Consider the following 24,328-nt stretch of genomic DNA (forward strand, 5'->3'; position numbering starts at 1 on the left):
CCCACAGCTACTCCCTGAATTGAACTCATGGAAACCAGTTGCAGAGTGGGAGGAGCAATGAACAGTAGGGTCAAGAATGGGCTGGTGAAAGCCACAGAAAGAGCTGACTTGAACAAGGGGAATTTCACGGATCCCAGACTGGTAGTTGAGAGGCCAGCATGGGACTGATCCAGACCCCTTGAATGTGAGTGTCAGTGAGGAGGTCTTGGCATTTTTTGGGGCCTTTGGGCAATAGATCAGTATTTATCCCTGGCATCCAAATGGACTTTGGGAGCCCATACTACATGGATGGTTGCTCTCTCAGCCTGGACATATGGGGAAGGGTCTAGCTGAAAGGTTCAGGCATTATGCTGGCCTGACCAGTTACCTGGCAACATGCACTCAGGGAGTTCTCTGGCCAGCCCAGAGTTCTGTGAGAACCAGGCAGGTGTAAAGGACCCCTTTAAAGGACTGACCCCTGCCTGCTTACGCTCTCTTTTACTCTCTCTTTTTATTCTCTTAATCTCATCTTACTCTCCATTTCATCTCCTCTCTCTCACTCTCATACTCTCTCTCTCTCTCTCTCTCTCTCTCTCTCTCTCTCTCTCTCTCTCTCTCTCTCTCTCTCTCTCTCTTGCTCTGTCTGTCAGTCTGTCTCTCTGCTCTGCACCGGTTGGTTCCCTCTCAAACCCCTTTCCCTCCCTGTCTACCAATACACTCCACATGGATTATTGAGTCACAGTTTGTGTCTTGTTACTGAGTAAACCTAGACATTTTAAAAACATTGGTTCCCTGACCTGGACAGGCTCTCCCTGCAGCTCTGGCTGCCTGCTGACCCGGGAGGTGACCACGCAGGCAACCTGCATCATCGGACCAACAGCTGACTTTCCATCAACCAGAACGCTAAATTTTACATCCAACAGCGGCTGTGATTTGGTAAGGACCCCCTTTAAGTCAGGGTAAGTTTTTCCCTGAACCCTAAGGACTGTTGGCACCCTTATGGTATTCTTGGAAACGTGAAATGGAAGAGGAGTGAATGGAAGTGGCAGAGGGGTATGTCAGATGGCAGTAACTGGGATGAGAGGAGGTTCAGAAAGCTGGGGTCAAGATGTAAAATAAATACTATTTTTTAAAAAGACATAATAAAAACAAATTTCTTGCAAATGGAAACAAAAGTGTTTTGTCACTATATACACACATGCTTAAACATAAATATATATAAAATGTAAATATACATATACATATGAATAAAGAAAATAATACAAGAAACTATCACAACTTAAGACAATGAGCAGGTCATTCTCTACCCCCTCCACAGGATTGTCTTACTACTAGCCCTCAATTTATTGTTAGACAAAATGCTTATGGATGTGTCTCAGTGTTGGGGAAGTCCTGTGTATTTGTCAAAAAAGCACTGTTGGCCAATAGGGAACCAAGATAAGTGGGACTAGGAGTCCAGGAGGACTCTGGGAAGGAGAAACACAGAAGTCGAGATGTAACCACCATGGGGTAGGAAGCCTGGAAATTTCCCCGGTAAGAGAAATACTTACATTAACAATTATGGGGAAAATACTTAAGTCAGAGATAGCCAACAAGAAACAAGCAAGGCCAACAGCTTCATAATTAATATAGCCTCCTGTGTGTTCATTTGGGACTGATGCGGCTCTGGAACCAGGCTGGTGGGAAGGCTTCTCTCAAGGAAAATGCTTCCCTTTACATAATGGTGATTAGGAGTTGGATGACGAATTTCCATGTAGAATGACAAAGGCTTTAAAGGAATGTTAGAAACAGAAGAATGGAGAGAAGCACAGATTTTTGGTAGCAGCATTTTCTCAGGTGGGCTCTGTTTAGCTAGACTCATGCGATTTGCTTAAGAGAGTCTTCCTGACTCAGCATAAGCAAAAAAAAAACAAAAACAAAAAACAAAAACAAAAAAAACAAACAAAAAAACACCAGGAAGGTTCTTTTAAGAGGCTCTTCTAACTATTGAAAGGTGTGTACATACAGCTGGAAGTGGCAGTGACCACATCCCCAGCTTTTGCTGGATCTCAGCATAGACTGAGACAGTAAACTGGAATCACGATTACACCTGCCATCTTGGGAACACTGCAGTTTAAACAGCCGTGGTTTTAACAGATAAGACACGTGGCCAGAAAAACATAAAGATTTACATTAAAGTCAGACTTGGATGAAGAAAAACCTCTAAAGGTTTACAGTGTGTTTAAAAATATACTTAAGATTGGGAGAGAAAAAGAAAGGTCATGGCGGTAATCAGAGAAGCTGGCTGTGGTGGTGCACGCTGGTAGGATTTGCTGCAGAGGCAGAGGCAGGTGGATTTCCAAAGAGAAACCCTGTGTCAGAGAAAAATAAATAAAAGTAAAAGAAATAGAGAAATAATCGATAAATAAATAAGCCAAGTAAAGATGGAAAATACACAGAGAGTCTGGATACTGTATGGTATTGTGTTTTTCAGTTTTTTGATTGCTCAGGAAGGAACAACTGTTGAAGTACACTTGATTATAAATGCTACTGAATTAATTCAACTTATATCTTTTGAAAATACCTTGACTTCAAAATTTAAGTATAAGGATATGTTACTTGGGAAAGGAGTTTTTGTTTATGTTTCTACAGAAAATGAAAAGCTGAGGATTCCTTCCAGGCTTCTGTGGTTTGATGAACCAAGACCACCGGAAGCAGTGGACCAGGTGTTCCAACAATTGAAACAGCTAAGATGATGCAGTCTTACAGACCCCGAAAATGAGGACTTATACAGGTTTCTGAGTTTTGTCATGATCCTCATGGTATGAACAGCGACCCTTCCAGCATGAAGCAGTTTGGAATGAGCGACGTCCTAATTCCCATCTTGTTTATAAATCTTTGTTTTCATTTAAATGGGGTTGTTTATAATTGGCTAATGATCACAGCCAATCTCTTTTTAATGGTAAAAATGGGAATTATGGCATGGGTATGGTTTTTCATTTATTGACACAAATTCAAGGTCAATTTTGTGATGTGTATATTTCTCCTCTTGATTAAGTATTGTGCTTATACTGATCTTTTAAAAAAATACATAATTAAATACAGACTATAGATAGTTACTTATAATAGTCAGAACTTATAGTTAGGCAAGTTAGGTTTTCAAGATATACAGAAATATATTTGAGATAGATAGTCTTCAAAACTGTCAAAGACCTTCAGAAAATGGCATTTAAAATGGTTTAGGGTTTTTCTTGACAATGAGAAATGTCTGCTCCTGGCAGCACCAATTATGTCTGAGATGGGCATCGAAGAAACTCATGATGGAGATTGCTTTCGATATGGCAAGATTAGCCATTTGGGCAAGAAACTGCTCTTGTCTGGACTCTTTGTTGCTCTATAAACTGGACATGCAGGGCCCACAGGAAAGTGACTGCTGAACTTAAACAGTCCTTGAGGGTTCCTGCTTCATGAAAGACTCTATGAGACTTTCTGAGGACACAGAAAAATGAGTGACAGACTGCCAATGCAGATGGACAGTTTGAAATTTCCTGCTTTGCTGAGAAATGTTGTGGACACACTGTGGCCTATGGGCTGAAGATGGATGCCCCAACTTTACAGAGGAACATCAGGTGACTGTTCAGGTAGCAAGATGTCTGTGTCAATTCTAGTGTTTATATAATATCTTTCTGTGGTCTTTGATAGAGTTGAAGGTAGATAGTTATAGTTTTCCTTAGTTATGATAAAAGATATGCTACATATAGAACTTTGAACTCACAAGGATGGGATGGATGATATTTTCTTTAAGTCTTGTTAAAATATTGTAACTGTGTTCTTACTTGATGATGGTTCTGTTATATATAATTTGACTATGTTAAAGTTAAGACCTTTCTTTTTGTGTAAACAGAAAAGAGGAGATGTTGGGGAAGTCCTGTGTATTTGTCAATAAAGCACTGTTGGCCAATAGGGAACCAAGATAGGTGGGACTAGGAGTCCAGGAGGACTCCGGAAACGAGAAACACAGAAGTCGAGATGTAACCGTCATGCGGTAGGAAGCCCGGAAATTTCTCCGGTAAGAGAAATACTTAGATTAACAATTATGGGATAAATACTTAAGTCAGAGATAGTCAGTAAGAAACAAGCAAGGGCAACAGCTTCATAATTAATATAGCCTCCTGTGTGTTTATTGGCGACTGATGCAGCTCTGGAACCAGGCTGGCGGGAAGGCTTCCTTTTACATCTCAGTAACTTCACTTTAATGCTGTGAGAATGTGAGCAGTTCCATCTCATGTAAAATAGAAAAAACAGTGCTTATCAAATGGAGTCATCTAGGGACTGAACAGGTTTGTAGTAAGCACCCAGTGTCTAGGTACTTTCAAAAGTATCAGATGACTATTAGTTATGAACATTATAATGACTCCCTGCAAATGACTAACATTTAATATGTATATGTATACAAATTTATTTACCAAGAGACCAAAGAGGAACATAGAATCTGTTATTTTAAGTCTGACAAGAATTTGGCTCCTTGTTTGTTACCCCATCCACTTAAGTAGTGTTCATTCCTCTCCTTGACAGTCTTTTCAAATGTCCATTAAGAATCTTCAAGTTAAGTGTAATTTTTTCCTTAACAGCATTGTGAAGAATCATATAATCAGAAAAACCAGAGATCTGAAATGGTCCTTAGGGAGCCAGAGACACCAGGTTCCTCACTTCACAGACAAAACTGATACTCAAACCATAAATGCAATTTTTCAAGATTACTTTCACAATTAATATCAGATGAAATCGAAGATCTGATTTCTTCCATCTGTGTGTGTGTGTGTCTGTGTGTGTATATGTGTGTGTGTGTGTGTGTGTGTGTGTGTGTGCATACATATCTTCCTGGGGATGTGGCACTGCTCCTTTTGTGAATGAAAATACATCTGCTCAATTTGAAACCAAAGCAGGCAATATTCAAAGTACAATAAGTCCAAACACTAGATTTTATTTTCCATTTTGAAGACCACTAACCAATTTTTCCTTATCTTGGTTAAATTTAGACAAATTTTCCCCTGACAATAAGGTGTTTTTTTACTTTTCTGGGAATGTTTAATTTGGAGGAATTGTAAGTTTAAATTATTTCCCTGACCTTTTGAAATATAAAAGACGTCTAACCTGTTGCCACTTCACAAACAAACAAAAACGCCTTCCTGAAGGACCTGGAAACACATGACCATGAAAGTATATAGCATTGCCATTCCCATTCTTTATGAAAGGACAGGAGTCAAGGCTCATTAAGGAAAAATTAGCAAATGCAGATGGCCTCACTTTGACCCATTTCCCTACCAATTTTCCATAGCAATTTTCCACTCCATTTTTGTAAAGCTAAAGAAACACCCCAGCTCTGATATTTTTCTTCAGTAGAGTTGAGTTTAATTTTCTGAAGATCTTTCTTCTGTCACAGTAGCCTGAGCAAGAACAACAAAATTTTTGTATTGCCATTTTTAACAAGTGTCCGTGCAATTTTATTTTGATACCACATAGTTCAGGACGAAAGGCTGGTCTTGTATCGTTGTCCCTGTCTTTTGGGAAAGTGCATGCAAGTTAACTGGAAGCAGACCAAATATTGCCAATTCATTTGCATTTAAATTGTCCAAATGGCATTTGGTTGGAGCTATTTGATGTCCAAAGAGGCTTTGGAGGCTTTTAAACTTCAAAACAGAAGGTCAGAATTGATTAGCAGGAAAGAGCCTGGGTACTAAGTGGCAGAGCTGGTTCCAAGCTTGTGAGCTCAGGGGCAGGATCAGGGAGAAGTGAGTCACATGTGCTTACTCCAGGAAGCAAAGCCGTGCAGGCTGGGGAAGGAGGATGGGCAGAGGACTCTGTCTGAAACTATTACTTTTTATTATGCTTTGGTGCACTTGCCCCTCCTTTTTCATTATTTCATGAGGAAGCAGCAGGAACAGATTAGCAGGCAGCTAATACTTCACTTTTCTCTTACACCATATTTATATATGGTAAAACATCATTTTTAAAACCATTGACTGTTTGATATCCATGTGTTCTGTGTTTTTAACGTAGGTTTAGATAATGCAACTGGAATTAAAAAGAATCATGGAACTGTGGTGAGCCCTTTCTGGAGTACCCTGAATTTAAGGTTGTAGTTCACTATGTTTATATAGCTCTATGAGCTTGGGTTAATATGAAGGATTCCCTTTGTGGCTGGTCTCCCCACTATCTAATTTGGATAGTTTCTATAGGCACAAATGCCTGACCTTATCTGGAAGTTGCCCCTGAGCTTAGATGCCTAACATATCTGAAATGTGATCTCTGACATAGTTCCCTGTATATGTTATCCCCGCCCCCTGTTGCCCATATGATAACTAGGTTTTGTTCTCTGCTATAGCACCATGCTGCCAAATGGAAATTAGGCAGTGCCTAAGCTGCTATCCCCACCCTAAACTATCTCCTTCACCCTGAAGAAAAGTTAAGCTGTCTCACTGAAGTTAACCGTGGAAGCTGTTTCTGTCATGCTCTAATCTTGTACAAAGCCCTGCAGGTTTCCTCTGCTCTCTTTGTCCTCTTGGACTGATGGTCAGTGGACCACAAGACAGAGGGAGACCCCACACCCCACAGTTCCATATGTGGAGAGATAAAAGAAGGAGGGTTGCAAGTTAAATGTCAGTTCAGGTTATGTGTCAAGTTGAAGGCAAGCCAGGGCTATGCACGAGTCTAGAGAAAAGCATTCTTGGTTTACTGTAGGTAAAATTACATAATTAAAAAATGCTATATTAAGAAGAATGAGAAATCTGAAAAAAAGTCAGAGAAAATACCAAATGGATAACATGTTTTTGCTTCATTATTGATAAGTAATGTGTTCCAGGGAAATAGCATGACAAAGGATTGGGGCTAGGAGACTATCAAACTGAACTTAGACACAAGCACACTGTTCTTGCAGGAAATCAACGTTAGCAACCATGACAATAGGCAAAAAGGATGAATAAAACAGAATTTCTGAGAGATAAGCATTACCGGATTCTCTGTACCAGATTCAAAACTGAACAGACTCACACCATGCTCTCTGAAGCACATTATCAAAAACACAGGGTCAAGGTCAGACTTCACCTTAACGTCATCAAAATCCTCTCAATTTCACCAAGGCAGAGTGTAGTCGCCTGTAACATACCCTGTCTGTGTGTGTAGTTTATCTGATTTTGTTTTATAGGCCAACAGTGACAAAATGGATCATGACAATAATCTTGTTCAATTTCTTTGTTTTACTTCCAAACACAGTTTAGCTTATAGATAGAAAGTGAAGAAGTTTAACAATGTCACACAGGTATCTAATGACAGACAGAACAGAATTAGAGTTAAGACCTTTTAAGAATGGGAATTAAGAACATACTGAAATTGAGTACACTACATTTTAGAAACCTGCTTTAACTTTATTAATTAAATCAGGAGTCAAAAATTGTAAATGCACACTATTAAAGATTTTTTCAAAGACGCATTCAAGAGGTGCAAATAAATTCAATTTAGGCATCATTGTTTATGTCAACTCATTTAAAAGCCATAATGGGACAAAAATCTAAGAAACAAATGCCCTAATATAAAATAAATAATATCTCCTAAGTGGCTTCACTCCAGTGACTAGGAATGAGCATCAATATCTTAAAAATAAATACTACAGTGATAGTAGAAATGTCATGAACAAAATAAATAGAGAATAGGCAAGAATTAGGGAATAGGGAAGAGCAGGAGAGGAAGAAACAAGGAGGATGAGGACTCTTAAAGATGCTGCAATTCATTGAAAATGATTCTTCTATTTAATTAACTTATTTAATCACCTAGGCTGTCTGGTATCAGATCCAACACAAACTCTCCAATATGTGACACTACTCCTGACTGAAAAGTGTTACAGAAAATTATTGAACTTGTGGATTATCTCTCTTGTGCAAATACTTCAATAGTACTATGAAACACAGAGTAAAGTTGAAGCTGGAAAGAAATTATCATATCGGTTCATATAAAGACAAAGGCTCAATCCTCTTCCTACTTCTCTAGACACACACAGAGAGAAAGAGAGAGAGAGGGGGGGGGAGAGAGGGAGAGAGAGAGAGAGACAGAGAGAGATGGAGAGAGACTCACACATCATGTCTCTGTGCCCATAGATTATTAGAGCATGTGGAAGACAAAGCATTTTGTTGGGTTTAATCAGAGCACAGATGCAACAATAAAGTTACATACATGCAAACAAAGTTGCTGAGAGACTTGAAAATGTAATATCAAGATTTGTGAATTGAACTTAAAAATGAAAATTGTGATACAGGAAGTCAGGATTGAGCTTCAACTCTATGTCTTTAATTTGTATTAATTTATTAGCTTGGGAAATGACATCTAGAATCTTCACATCATATCAAATGAGTCCTGTTTTGGCAAACCTCAATCAGCAATGATGAAACATTATGTTATTCCAGAGTTCGGACGAAACATGGACTTGAAACAAACTTTCAATAGGGCTAAAGTATTAGTCTATAATTAAAGGCACTTGCTGTTCTTTCTGAAGAAGAAGACTCAAATTTTAGCACCCATGCAGAGATGCTCCCAACTCTCTATAAGTTCAGCTCCCTGGAAATGAATACTCCATGTGCTCATGTGCCTATGCACTCATGGAGATACATAAGCCTATCCTTAATTAAAAATATAAAATATATTCTATAGTTAATAAACACTGTCAAAGGGCATATAGTGGATATCGATCAAGGTTGATTTTCTTGCTTCCATGTTGTAAAAGAATTCATTTTAAGTGTATGTTTTTGTGTATTTATGCCTGTATGTTATTGGCTGGTGTGAGTTGCTGATGTGAGTGATGGGAACCAAAGTCAGGTCTTCAGGAATAAAACATAAATGCAGCTATTGGGGCATCTCTGTCCTCTTGCTCCAATTTTACAGGGAAAAAAGGGAAATTCTGAGGAAGGTAAGCAGCTTGCCCAAAATGTGGTTAGTACCATATAAATAAAGAACTTGGAACTAAAATTTCCTACAATATCAAGTTTATTTATTAACATGTGGCTTGTTGAACTACTTTTAGCTTTTGTTTATGATTCAATTTTGCTTCAAGTATTTCCCTCATACCCACAACCTAGCATAAATTCACAACTATCTTCCATCCTATGAGACTTCTTCCTATGTCTGTTTTAGCTGTAAAACTTTACTTGAATCTATACAAATTGGAATATCATTCATTCTCATTCTTTCCATTCTTTTATTCTTTCCTCCCTTCCTTCTTTCCTACATTCTTTCCTTGCTTCCTTCTTTTCTTCCTTCCTTTCTCTCTTTTGCTTTATTTATTTTTCTTAAGAAAGTCTAATTATGCAGCCCTAATAGGACAGGAACTCACTATGTACCTCAGGCTGGCTTCTAACTCACAAAGATCCAGCTACTTCTATCACCAAAATACAACAATTAGATGGGTGAATCAATCACCTTACCCCAATTAAAAAGAGTTTCTTGACTTTGGAATTTTATAGCATGTTATATCTACATTGGTCATCTTATCTCACATCCAGCCACAACTATTGACATAATTATCCTACAATTAATGTAATTTCAGGCTCCCATTGATATTAAGAATATATACGCTTCTTTGATAACATTAGTATATTCCGGACCTTACATGGAGTAGCAGTTGTTTAGTCTGTGAGCAAAGCCTGTGTACTGGGTGCCGCAGTCACTGCAAATTCCACTTCTATCACATAACTGTGTAAAAGCAAGTAATGTGCTTCAGTTTCTTAAAACTTACAGCATGACAGACAAGTTTTACTTCTCTGCTCTTGGTTACACAGCTATATTTTTGCAATATCGTGGGTATAGGACATTGGAAGGACTGGAGTGATGAAAGGAAAGGGAGGGATGGGATTTTATTTAAACTAGAAATATTTAATTTAAAAAATATAGAAAAGTGTTTTGTTCTCTTTATCTGGAAAATGTCTATGTAATTAAATGGGGAAAACATGTTTTTTTTTCCATATATTTTTTATTTAACTTTTTATGCATGTCACTTTTGGGTTCCCTCTCCCTCCCCTCTTCCCCCACTCCCCAATTCTCCGAACCCATCACCCCGCCCCACCCCTCCCTCTGCTTCCCAGGGAGGGCAAGGGCCTCCATGAGGGACTTTCAGGGTCTGTGGAATCATCCCGGGAAGGGCCCAGGTATTTCTTCATGTGTCCAGGCTGAGAGACCATCCCTCCACATGGTATGGCTTCCCAGAGTCCTTGTGTATGCCAGAAATAAATACTGCTCTACTCTCCAAGGTCCCACAGATTGCCCAGGCCTCCTCTCTGTCATCCAGGTTCGGTAGGAAGATGTCTGGATCAGTCCCATGCTGGCCTGTCAGGCATCAGTCTGGTATCCATGTGTTCACCCTTGTTTAGGTCAGCTGCCTCTGTAGGTTTGCCAGCCCGAACTTGATTCCTTTGGTCATCACTCTTCTTTGCAACTGGGTTCCAGGAGTTCAATTTGGTTCACAGCAGTGGGTGTCTGCTTCTGTTTCCATCAGACAAGGGGTAAGAGTTCTAAGATGACATATAAGATAGTCATCATTCTCATTATCATAGGAGGGCATTTAAGGTAGGCTTAATGCCAGTTGGTGTCATTCTTGTAGATCTGTGAAGATCTCACTAGTGCCACATCCCTCCTCCAACTTATACTGGCTCCCTCTTTTATGGTATCTTCTATCCTTTTCTCCAATATTCTTACCCTGGCTCAACCTTCCTGCTCTCCCATGTCCTCCTCTCCCCTCCTATTTTCTCTCTCTCTTTCTCCTATCTCCTTCTCCCCTCCCCCCAATCAAATTAGGAGATTACATACCCTAACCCTTCTCCAGGTTACCATGCGTATCTCTCTTTGGGTCCTCCCTCCACCCCAGACTCTCTGGTGGTGAGATTGTAGGCTGGCAATGCTCTGCTCCATGTCTAAAATCCATATATGAGTGAGTACATACCATATTTCTCTTTTTGTGACTGGGTTACCTCACTCAGGATGGTTCCTTCCAGTGCCATCCATTTGCTTGTAAATTTCAAGATTCCATTATTTTTTCTGCTGAGTAGTGCTCCATTGTGTAAATGTACCACATTTTCTCTATCTATTCTTCAGTTGATTTTTAAAATATATTTTTATTTAAATTAGAAACAAGATTGCTTCAGGAGTAAATCCCAGCTCCCTCACCCTCCCTTCTTCCACCGTCACCGACCAACCCCCAAACCCCCACCCATTACCCACTCTGCTCTCCAGGGATGCCCTTCATGGGGCATCTCCAAAGTCTGTCATAGGATCCATGGCATGGCCTAGGCCCTCCCCCATGTGTCCAGGCTGAGAGAGTATTCCTCAATGTGGACTGGGCTCCTACAGTCCATTTATATGCCAAGGCCCCATAGATTGCCAAGTCCTCCTCACTGACATCCAAACTTAGGGAGTCTGGATAAGTCCCATGCTGGCCTCTTAGCCATCAGTTTGGGGTCCATGAGCTACCCCTTGTTCATGTCAGCTGTTACTGTGGATTTCACCCACCTGGTCTTGATCTCTTTGCTCATCACTCCTCCCTCTCTGCAACTGTGTTCCAGGAATTCAGTTCAGTGTTTAGCTGTGGGTGTCTGCCTCTGCTTCCACCAGCCACTAGATGAAGTCTCTAGGATGTCATATAAGGTAGTAGTCTCTCTACTATTGCTTAGATTGTCAGTTGATATCATCCTTATGATATCTGGAAATCTCACTAGGGCCAGATCTCTCCTCAAACCTATAATGACTCCCTCTATTATGGTATCTCTCATCATCCTCTATTCTTCCCCAGACTCAATCTTCCTGCTTCTGCGTGCCCTCCTCTCCCCTCCTCTTCTCCCTCTCTCTTTCTCCCTGCTCCTTCTCCCCACTCCCAATGCTGCCAATCCTGTCCCATTATCCATCTTCTGAGGACCATGTATGTTTCTCTTAGGGTCCTCCCTGTTTCCCATACTCTCTGGCGGTGGGATTGTAGATTGGCAATGCCATTCTTCATGTCTAAAATCCAAATACGATTGAGTACATACCATGTTTGTCTTTTTCAGGCTGGGTTACCTCACTCAGTATGGTTTCTTCTAGTCTCATCCATTTGCCTGCCAATTTCAAAATTCCATTGTTTATTTCCTCTGAGTAGTATTCCATTGTGTAAATGGTGTAAATGTACCACATTTTCTCTATTTGCTCCTAAGTTGAGGGGCATCTCTAGGTTGCTTCCAGGTTCTGACTATTACAAATAATTCTGCTATGAATATAGAGGAAGAGACTTCTTTGTTGTATGAATGTTTGTCATTTCATCCAGGGAAGAACCGAGGCCCTTCCCCATGTGTCCAGGATGAATGAGCATCCATCTATTTGGAATGAGCTCCCAAAGATCATTCATAAACCATGGTAAACACTGATCTACTACCCAACGCCCCAGTGATTTCTGTGGCCTCCTCACTGAGACTACATTCATGGAGTCTGGGTAAGTCCCCTGATGGCCTCTCAGGCATCAGTCTGGGATTGCAAAGCTCCCCCTTATTCAGTCAGCTGTCTTTGGGGGTTTCTATTTTTGCCATTCTGACAGGAGTAAGATGGTATTTCAGAGTTGTTTTAATTTGCATTTCTCTGATGGCTAAGGTTGTTGAGTACTTTCTTAATTGTCTATCAGCCATTTTAGAGTCCTCTATTGAGAATTCTTTATTTAGTTCTGAATCTGCTGTTTAATTCTATCCTTTGGTGGGAAAACATAGTTTTATTATATATAAAGTGATGAGTAAAATAAATGTTTGGCTGTTAAGAAAGTTAGTCCAAAATAAGAAAGTCAAAATGAAAATGGAGATTTATTATCTTACACAAAACTTTACCTAGCAAGTATTTCTTGTTTGGAGTTTTATCTATAGGAATATGGGTTCCTCTGGCTTGTTGCTTATTTCCTGTACTTTTTCCCCATTTTCAATTGGTTCTTCTTTTCACACATATTTCTGCTAGTGGGAAAAAGAAACTGTAAGGTCATGACTCACTGATTTAACCTAATAAAGATGATGCCAAAGACACATGCAGAATTTCTTCTAATTGCAGTGAAAATAAATTAGTACCCACATTCATATTTACCTAGGGTGTCCATAAAAAGACAATTATATTGGGAAGGCCAGAAGTCAACTTGAACTCCACTACTGTAAAGAAAGAGTTAATGAATCTTCATTAAAATACCTAATTTCTAAGCATTAATTATCACTGAGGCAAGAAAACTCAGAGTACATCTGATAGATAGATTTTGTGTAGGCAGAGTGATCTAGAAGACTGTTATCAGAGCAGTTCAATAAGCATAATGAGGTTAATTGGTTTGGATAAATGATAGGGTTATTTGTATGTGCTAATTGTGGTTATCAGGGAATTTATGTAAGATTTTATAGCAAGTGCAGCTGTAGAAAACTGCATAATCAAAGCATGTGATAAATTTTTTCTTTCATCTCCAGTAGAAAGTCTCATTTTTTGTTGCTTTGTTTTACCTCTCTTTTCTGCATGGCACCTGATAACTTAGGTTATTAATAGAGTGGTTATTCACACAACATGTATTGCCAGAGTAGAAAGATCAAAACTTTTCAGTTAAGTACCAATGAGAGGTAGGTCCCTTACTGAGGAGTGATACTAACACTTCCTTATTGTAAAGTATAGCATATCACATGTGCAGACCTATGAGGAGTTAAAAGTGTCTCAGGAGGACCTCATCTGTAGCCAAGTTTGAAATAAGCAGGAATATGGGGCTAATACAACACAGATGTGCTTTCCAAATAAATTTCAAATACTCAGTGAGATAAACACCAGCAGTGAAGAGCAACTCTACATCCCACAGTGCTCATAATTACTTGTTATTTCTAATGAAGGCGCATTTATGGAAACTGCTTGGTAAATTTTGATTATTAAGGAATCTGATAAAAATATTTATAAGAAAACAGCTATGAAGTAAATGAAAGAACATTTAATTACTAGACATTGCAAGAAGCAGATAAACACAGTGAGTATCTTAGCAAGTAGCTGAAGACAAAGTCTCAGGACCTGAGTGTCAACTCCACTAAGCATGGACATTAGTCACATGGGGTAACTCAGTATTGTTGTTACATGTAGCTGGTGGAAGGTAGAGCTTGTGCTAATTATACACAAACAGTGTTCTGTTCTTAAAGTTCAGTGTAAAAATGAGAATTGAGGTAATTTATGTACTAGAAATACTTCATTCTATAGTGAGTTTCTCATGTTTAAATATTATATACTAACAGTAAATCATAAATCATGTGGTAAATGGGGGTATAAAATTTTCAACATGTTAAATGTTCTTTACTTATACTTGGTAAAATAGGAACTTTTAACTTGAAAAATCTCTCAGAAATTGTGACTCAGAAATTGCTCTCATAGAATCTTCAATTCTCCATTCTTTAAAATGTGCATACCTAAGGGGAAGAGATGGGTCAGAGTCAAAGAGTGCTTACCTCTGTTACAGAGGACCTGGATTCGGTTCCAATCACCCTCATCCAAGAAATTCACAACCTTCTGTAACTCAGTTTCAGGGAATCCCATGCTTACTTGTCTCCTCAAATATCTGCACATACATGGGACACATAAACTCATATAGGCACACGCATAAGGAAACATATGTATATATGTGTGTGTATGTACATATATATGTATATATATGAAAATAATTAAAGGTTACTTATATAAAGAAGTCTTTGAGAGTATGCCACAGGTATTAAAAACACTGTTTTTTGAATTATGAAAGAATATGTGTGCATTCATATGCATATATATGTATATACATACATACATTTATATATATGCATGCATATATATATGTATAATGTTATGACTAACATGTCATGATTCTTTTCCTAGTTCATCACCACCTCTGGAAAACGAATTGTTTGCCACTACTCCATGAAAATAAACAACTAATATTTAAACCTCTGTAGCTTACTACTCATAATTCTAACACGTGTTTTTCTGTAGGTCAGCAGACCCATGATGAAATCATTCCACCATTTGTCACTATCATAAAGAATTAGGACTGGATTGGACACCACTTTGTGATAGATCCCACATTTGAAAGGCTGAGAGCTGAGTTTGACAATACTTTCAAAATTTTACTCAATTAATATAAACATATCTCAGTAGAGAAAAATAAGATGAAAATCAGTGATGAAAGAGAAATAATCTTGAAGCCTAGAAGATACTTCGTCTATTCTAATGGCTTTTAAATATGTCCAATATAGTCTTCTATGGATTTTCTAAAGGTTTTTAAGCCTAAACCACTCCTTTCCCCAGACATATTAAATTCTAATATTGGAGCAAGGGACTCAGGTACCAGAATTTTTAATCTCTGTTATTCTAATACATAAAAAAATTGAAACCATTTCTCCAGTTAGTATGTAATGGGGTCCTCAATGTTTATATAAACCATCTATGTGTTATTATAATAAACTAAATTAACATTTTCAGGTCATTAAAATCGAGTCTGCCCTACCCTGAGCTACTTCACATTGTATAAAACAGTGTTTTTTTTATGACCTGTGACATGCTCTTAAAAACTCTTATATAAGTAACATTTAATTATTTTAAATACAAATGCAGAAATATGATGACTCTGTCCATAAGAGGACACATGTCACCATCTCTCTACTATAACTTATGAAATTGGAACGTACTTTTAGAAGGAAAAATGTGTTCATCTTATAAATTTATCATGATAAATTGGACTGAAAGAGTACAAGAACATAATAAAATCATGTCAATAAAGCCAGGTCTGAAAACTTATCAAGATTCCAGGTAAAACTCTCAATCAGTATAGATGGAGAAAATAAGATATTCCATGACAAAGCCATAGTTAGGTAATATGTATCCACAAATCCATCCCTACAGAAGGTTCTAGAAGTAAAACTCTGACCCAAGGAAGTTAAGTATGCTCAAAATAACATGGGTAATAGGTAATCTTACTTTACCAGACATCAGAAATAGGAGAAAAACTCACACACAAAACCACCACAAAAAACGGATCCAAGGCAAACAAAAATCAACAATTGATGGTCATTAACATCCCTGAATATCAGTGGTCTTAACTCTCCTACAAAAAGATACAGGCTAACCGAATGGATACAAAGACAGAACCCATCCTGCTGCATACAGGAAACACATCTCAATTTCAAAGACAGACACTAACTCAAGGTTAAGGGTTGGAAAAAGACATTCCAATCAAATGGACCTAAGAAGCAAATGGGTGTAGCTATCCTAATATCTAACAAAATAGACTTCAAACTAAAATAAACCAAAAAGACTGAAGATGGTCATTTCATATTTATCATATTCATTCCATCAGGAAGAAGGCTCAATTCTGAATATATATGCCCCAAATAAAAAGGCACCCATATTCATAAAAGAAACATTAGTAGAACACAAATCACATATTAAACCCCACACACTTATAGTGGGAGACTTCAACACCCCACTCTCACCACTGGACAGGTCCACCAGACAGAAACTTAACAAAGAAACAATGGAAGTAACAGAAGTTATCACCCAATTGGGTTTAACAGACATCTATCGAAGATTCCACCCAAGCAAAAAAGAATATACCTTTTTCTCAGCATCACATGGACCTTTCTCTAAAATTGACCACAGACTTGGCAATAAAGCAAACCTCAACAGATACAAAAAAAATTGGAATAACCTGCTGTATCTTGTCGGACTACCACAGGTTGAAATTAGAATTCAACGTCAACACAATTTGCAGAAGTCTCTCAAACACATGGAAATGCTCAATTGCACCACCCCGGGTAAAGGAAGAAATAAAGAAAGCAATAAAAGATTTCCTAGAATTCAATGACAATGAAGGCAAAACATACCCAAACCTTTGGGATACTTTGAAAGCAGTTCTAAGAGGAAAACTTATAGCACTAAATGCCCATATGAAAAAAATGGAGAACTGCCACACTAGAGAATTAACAGAACACCTGAAGTTTCTAGAATTAAAAGAAACAAACTCACCCAGGAGGAGTAGACACCAGGAAAAAAAATCAAGTTGAGATCAGAAATCAATAAAGTAGAAACAACTAAAACAATACAAAGAATCAAGGAAACAAAGAGTTGTGTCTTTGAGAAAATCAACAACATAGACAAATCTTTATCAAACCTAATGAAAAGACAGAGAGAGATCATGCCAATTAACAAAATCAGAAATGAAAAAGGGGACATAACAGGCACTGGGGAAATCCAAAGAATCATCAGGTCATACTTTAAAAACATGTACTCAACAAAATTGGAAAAATCTAAATGAAATGCATGATTTTCTGGATAGATATCACTTATCAAAATTAAATCAAGAACAGATAAACACTTTAAACAGATCTATAATGCCAAAAGAAATAGAAGCAGTCATAAAACGTCTTCCAACCAAAAAAAAAAAAAAAGTCCAGGGCCAAATGCATTCAGTGAGAAATTCTACCTAAAATTCAAGGAAGAGCTAATACCAATACTCTTCAAATTGTTCCACACGATAGAAGAAGGATCACTGCCAAATTCTTTTTACCAGGCTATAATTACCTTAGTACCCAAACCATACAAAAACATAACCAAGATAGGAAAATACAGACCAATCACCCTCATGAACATTGATGCAAAAATGCTCAATAAAATCTTGGCAAAGGGAATCCAAGAACACATCAGAAAAATCATAAATCATGATCAAGTAGGCTTCATCCCAGGGATGCAGGGATGGTTCAACATACAAAAATCCAACAATATAATCCACCATGTAAACAATCTGAAATAGAAAAACCACATGATCGTCTCACTAGATGCTGAAAAAGCCTGTGACAAAATCCAAAAACCCTTCATGATAAAGGTCTTGGAGAGATCAGGGATAACAGGAACACACCTAAATGTATTAAAAGCTATATACAGCAAGCCAACAGCCAGCATCAAACTAAATAGAGAGAAAATCAATGTAATTCCTCTAAAATAAGGAACAAGACAAGGATGTCCAGTTACTCCATATTTCTTCAATATTGTACTTGAAGTTATTACTAGAGTAATAAGACAACAAAAGGAGATCAAGGGGACACAAATTGGAAAGGAAGAAGTCAAGCTTTCACTATTTGCAGATGATATGATATTGTATGTAAGAGACACAAGAGCTTCTATCAGGGAACTCCTACAGCTTCAGCAAAGTGGCAGGATACAAAATTAACTAAAAAAAATCAGGAGCCCTCTTATATATAGACAATAAAGGGATGGGAAAGAAATCAGAGAAACATCACCCTTTACAATAGCCACAAATGCCATAAAATATCTAGGGGCAACTCTAACCAAACAGGTAAAAGACCTGTATAACAAGAACTTTAAGTCTTTAAAGAAAGAAATTAAAGAAGACACCAGAATATGGAACGATCTCCCATGCTCTTGGACAGGTATGATCAACAAAGTAAGAATGGCAATCTTCCCAAAAGCAATCCACAGATTCAGTGCAATCCCTATCAAAATGCTAGCACAATTTTTCAAGGACCTTGAAAGGACAATTCTCAACATTATATGGAAAACAAAAGAACCAGGATAGCCAAAACAACCTTGTACAATAAAGGAACTTAAGGAGGCAACACCATCCCTGACTTCCTGCTCTATTATAGAGCTATAGTCCAGGTTGGTATTGGAACAAAAACAGACAGGTAAAACAATGGAACCAATTCAAAGACCCTGATGTCAACCCACATACTTTTGAACACCTGATCTTTGGCAAAGAAGCTAAAACTATACAATGGAAAAAAGAAAGCATCTTCAACAAATGGTGCTGGAGTAACTGGATGCTGGCATGTAAAAGACAACAGTTAGATCAGTATCTATGACCATGCACAAAATTTAAGTTCAAATAGATCAAAGACCTCAACATCAATCCAGCCACACTGAGTCTCTTAGAGGAGAAAGTGGGAATTACCTTTGAATAAATTGGTACAGGAGACTGCTTCCTGAACATAACACCAGGAGCACAGACACAGAGATTGACAATTAATAAATGGGACCTCTTGAAACTGGGAAGCTTCTGCAAGGCAAAGGACATAGTCAACAAGGCAAAAGGATAGCCCATAGAATTGGAAAAGATATTCACAAACCCCACATATGATAGAGGACTGATCTCCGATATTTACAAAGAACTCAAGAAGCTAGTCTCCAGAACACCAAAGGATACAATTAAAACGTGGGGTAGAGAACTAAATAGATAATCCTCTATAGAGGAGTCTAAAATGGCCAAGAGACGCTTGAGAAAGTGCTCAACATCCTTAGTCATCAGGGAATGCAAATCAAAACAACTCTGAGATAACATCTCACTCCCTACAGAATGGCTAAAATCAAAAACACGAATGACATTTTATGCTGGAGAGGATGTGGCAAAAGGGGAACACTCCTGAACTGCTTTGGGAATGCTAACAGGTGCAGCCACTCTGGAGATCAGTATGGAGTTTCCTCAGGAAAATGAAAATCAGTCTACCACAATATCCACCAATTCCACACATAGGCATATACCCAAAAAATGGGCACTTGTACAATAAGGGCATCTGTTCAACTATGTTCATAACAGCATTATTTGTAACACCCAGAACCTGGAGGCAACCTAGATACCCATGAACTGAATAGGGGATAGAGAAAATATAGTACATTTACAAAGTGGAGTACCACTCAACAGAAAAAAGAATGGAATCTTGAAATTTGCAGGCAAATGGATGACACTAGAAGAAACCACCTGAGTGAGGTAACCCAGTCACAAAAAGACAAAATTGGTATGTACTCACTCATATATGGATTTTATACATGGAGCAGGGCATTGCCAGCCTACAATCCCACCGACAGAGAGTCTGGGATGAAGGGAAGAATCTAAGAGAGATGCATGGTATCCCGGAGAAGGGTTATGGGATGTGATCTGCTAATTTTATTGGGGTAGCGGGGAAGAAGTGCAGGGCAGAAGGAGATGGGAGAAAGAGAGAGCCATGCCTGCTATGCAGCCTGTGTCCTAGAATGTGCAGTCAGGGATTGACAACACCAAAGGCTCCTCAAGGAGGCTCTCCTTTATTCCTACTCTGCCTGGTTATTATATACCCTGACACCAGAGACGGAGGTGGGTGGGTCTGAAGAGGCCGTTAGTCTTTGGAAAAGGTCAAGGACAGGGTGGTTCCCGTGGGCAAGCCCTTTTCAGGAACTTACTGCCCCAGGCATTGTATTGTTTTTAGTAAACATGTTTTAGTAAACATTGTCTTTCAGTTGCCTGTCCCAGGCTGACGGGGAAGTGGATCTCTGCCCAAGCACTATTGTCCCCACAAGAGAGGGGGACAACAGGAGGGGAGAGGAGGACATAAGAGAGCAGGAAGGTTGAGCCAGGGTAAGAATAGAGGAGAGAAGGAATGGAGATTCCATAAAAGAGGGAGCCAGTATAAGTTGGAGGAGAGATGTGGCACTAGTGAGATCTTCCCAGATCTACAAGAATGACACCAACTGGCATTAAGGCTACCTTAAATGCCCACCCATGATAATGAGAATGATGTCTACCTAATATGCTGTTGTAGAACTCTCATACAGTGGCTGACAGAGGCAGAGCCAGACATCCACTTTTGGGAACGGAATTGAACTTCTGGAACCCAGTTGCAAAGCAGGGTGAAAAGTAAAGGAGCCAAGATCAGGATGGTGAAACCCACAGAGGCAGCTGACCTAAACAAAGGGGAATACATTAACCCCAGACTGATTACTGAGGGGTCAGCATGGGACTGATCCAGACACTGCCCCCCACACTGAACCTGGGTGCCAGAGAGGAGGTATCGGCAATCTGTGGGACCTTGGAGAGTAGATTAGTATTTATTCCTGGCATACAAATGAACTCTGGGAACACATTCCACATGGAGGGATGTTCTCTCATCCTGGACACATGTGGGGGACATAGGCCTTGCCTGGGAAGATGTGAAAGACTCTGAAAATCCCTCATGGAAGCCCTTGCCCTCCCTGGGGAGCAGATGGTGGATGGAGTGGGGCTTGGGAGGATTGGGGGTAGGGGAGGAGGTGAGGGAGAGAGAAGTGAGAGTGACTACTGTAAAATGCTAAGGAAAATAAAATATGAATAATAAAAAAGAACAGATTCCATGGTGAGAAAGCATACAAACCCCTCATGTGGGACTTAAAAAAGAAAATACTTAACATTGCAGAGTGATGGCCTCATTGGTTTGTTATCTAACAACTTCATGCATACATCAAGAGCCAACAGGCATAGAACTCCTGGATCTTCCTGAAGCTTAATCCCTTCTTAGTTTCTGCTGTTGAATTTACCTACTTAAATGACTGTTCCTACATATGTCTTTTTACTTCTTCTGGCCCTGGTCTTGCCATTCACTTACTTCCAGGGCACGTCATCTCTGGTGTTCATCTCTGACACTGAAATGGGTTTTTATAGACATCTCAGCAGTAGCAGCACTGTCTCCCTCAGCCCTCAAGCCAAGGTTCATTATCTTCTTCCTAAAGAGACTGTCCTTCATCTTTATCATATTTCCAGCTGTTAAAACTTGGGGGAAGTGAGTCGTTTTAATTTAGGTCTGTACACACTGGTCGGCACCTTATGCTCAATTAGTTGAGCTTATACCTATATGTTTATGTGCAGAATAAATTTTGATTTAGTAATTTAAAAACAAATCGGTTTTTAAAAATATGAATACATGAATCTTCAAGGAAAATATGGAATATGATGCTGTAGGGAGAAACAGATTGATATGACTAGTATATTTTTTATATATGCATAAATAAATATTAAAATGATTGTGGCCTCTGTTTGTTAGACAATGCTTCAGTGTATATAGTCCTGTAGCCATGCATATAGGCAGCACAAATTAGTCCCAATGCATAATTTGAAAAAAAAAAGACATGAAATTAGGAAAGAGATTAGAAAGATGAGACTTGTATTGAGGAGAAATTTCATAAAGGAGACTGGATAATATAATTAATATACATTATATGCATGTGTGAAATTTCAAATTATTAATGAAATTATTATATTAAAAATTAAACTTCACATGATGGAATTTATTTAACTCTTTAAAAACTATGCAAAGAAATTCTCAAATGGTATCATTATTATTTTCTACTCTTTATTTTTATCTTCAGGCTCTATTTACTGAATATTTACTAGATCTATGTACTATCATTCTCATAAAACATTTAAAATATATTTTTATATAAAGATTTTATGGCAACTATTGTTTCTCTTATTTCAAATGCAAAATTTGAAAATTTGGGCACTAAATTGAGTGTTTCAAGGTCATAAATGTACACACATTATAAAGACAAAATGAGACATTCTTTCTTAAAATATTCAAAATATATTTTTTATCATTCAAGAATTTGTTTACCATAGAGTGTGAATAACAGACAATCATAAAGGAAAGTTGGCATAGCTCATGACTCAGTTTCTTCACTGTCAAATTAAGGATAACACTGATTTTAAATGAAGTGCAAAGACTTTAAGGGAAACATGGCTTCCAGGTGCAAAATACGATTAGCATGACAAGAAGAATAACAAATTGATCAAGCTGCTGGTTAGACACCCAGAGTTCTCACAAAACATTATCTAGTAGCACTAAATGCCAATCAATAAGGATTAAATGTATTGAATTTTCCTTGGAGAAACGTGAGTTTTTAAAATGAAAAGGGGAAGAGTCTTGGATTAATGGCTACTAAAGCTTTTTCAGATGCAATAGTGAAGAAATCAGACATTTTATAACTTTTAGAAGTACAAGCATAGAGCCAAGAATAATGGAATTATAAAGTATAAACAAGTCTAAAAGGAACTATGTGAAGAAATGCTATTATTTTGAAACTAAAATGTCAATGTAGCCAGAATACTAGGAAGACAACCATTATTGAAGTTGTTTTATAGAATTCAGGTTTTATATGAAGGATTTTCAAAAAGGTAATTAAAGAACATAATTCCATGGAGAAAAAATTCCTATCGATATGTCTAGATAGAATAGTATACAAGAGAGATATTTTATGTCTGTGTAACGTATATTTAAAAATAAAATTTTAATGACTTGTATATACTTGGTGTGATGGTATGAATGAAAATTGATTACGCTAGTCTCAGGCATTTGGACTTATGAATTCCAGTTAATGGTGCTTTGGGGGAAGTTATAATACTTTTAGGAGGTGGATCCCTGTTGGAGGTTGTGTATCACTGGAGGTTTGCTCTATGAGTTCAGAGAATCTTCCCACTCTCAGTTTGATTTCTCTGTTTCCTGCCCCGTAGTAAAAGATATGACCTCTCAGATTCTTTTTTCAGCCACCTGCTGCCATGTCTCCCCTGCACTATGGGCTCTTCCTCTGCTGCCATAATCTCAAATAAACTCTTAATGTCATATATCATTTTTGTGGTGCTCTTCATCGAGGAACTGGTAGCCCAACTTGGTATGTTATGTATTTAGAGAACAATTCTATAAGCTCTGTAACTGTAGAACATTTTTCTCAAACTTCTTAATGCTGTGACTACAACCATAAAATAATTTTTGCTACTACTTCATAACAGTAATATTTTACTGTTATGAATTATAATGTAAATCTCAATGTTTTCTGGTGATCTTAGGCAACTCTTGTTAAAGTGTCTTTCAGTCCCCAAAGGGTTGTGACCTCTAGGCTAAGAAACACTGCTCTAGAAAATCATGACTAATATACTAATCAATACATTTATATATTTATATATATATAAGTCTATAATAAAAAGGGAGCTCCGATATTTATAATACAGACCCATTACTATTGGTATTACCTAGTGTTTAATCAAACTCAAAATACTATGCCCAAATTGGACCAAAAAATAAACAGGATTATGTAAGTTGGTAAGAATAGCTGAATTATATCAATGAATCTGGTAGTTATATTTATTGCACATTCCTTAATTACGAAATTTCTGTTTTATCAAGTGTCTGGAGGATTCTTTAAGATAGCCTAGTAAGCATTTATCTTATATTGATTAATAAAGATAACATAGGTGCAGTATGGTAGACCTATGTAGGTACTTTCTGATACTGTTTTGTCAGGGTTCTTGGCTGCACTGCTATGATGCTAACTCTGCTCTTTCACCCAAAACTCTCCTTACCTTTGTTCTAGTTTCTCGGGATTGTTGTTGACTTCTTTTCCTTTCGAGGTGACATCACTTGGCTGTCAGCACCTGACTTTTACATTAGTTATCTCTAGCCCCCATCTTAAAGTTTCTTCTTGCTCTTAACCATGTATGTCCCTGCCTTAACTTTAGACTTCATTTTCAATAGCAGATTAATTCATTCTGCAA

The 24,328-nt window shown here is 38.1% G+C and overlaps 1 long non-coding RNA gene across 1 annotated transcript in view; it reads left to right on the top strand.

The window, feature by feature from the left end:
- Positions 1–782: 782 nt before the first annotated feature.
- The window catches only part of LOC121144080, a 38,402-nt gene continuing 14,856 nt past the window's right edge, over positions 783–24,328 (top strand). Inside the window, exon 1 of the long non-coding RNA XR_005881405.1 lies at positions 783–915. This is a non-coding gene — a long non-coding RNA (uncharacterized LOC121144080). The remainder of the gene's footprint in view (positions 916–24,328) is intronic.

This window comes from Mesocricetus auratus, unplaced genomic scaffold, assembly GCF_017639785.1.
Source record: "Mesocricetus auratus isolate SY011 unplaced genomic scaffold, BCM_Maur_2.0 Super-Scaffold_100014, whole genome shotgun sequence".
In the NCBI taxonomy this organism is placed as follows: domain Eukaryota; kingdom Metazoa; phylum Chordata; class Mammalia; order Rodentia; family Cricetidae; genus Mesocricetus; species Mesocricetus auratus.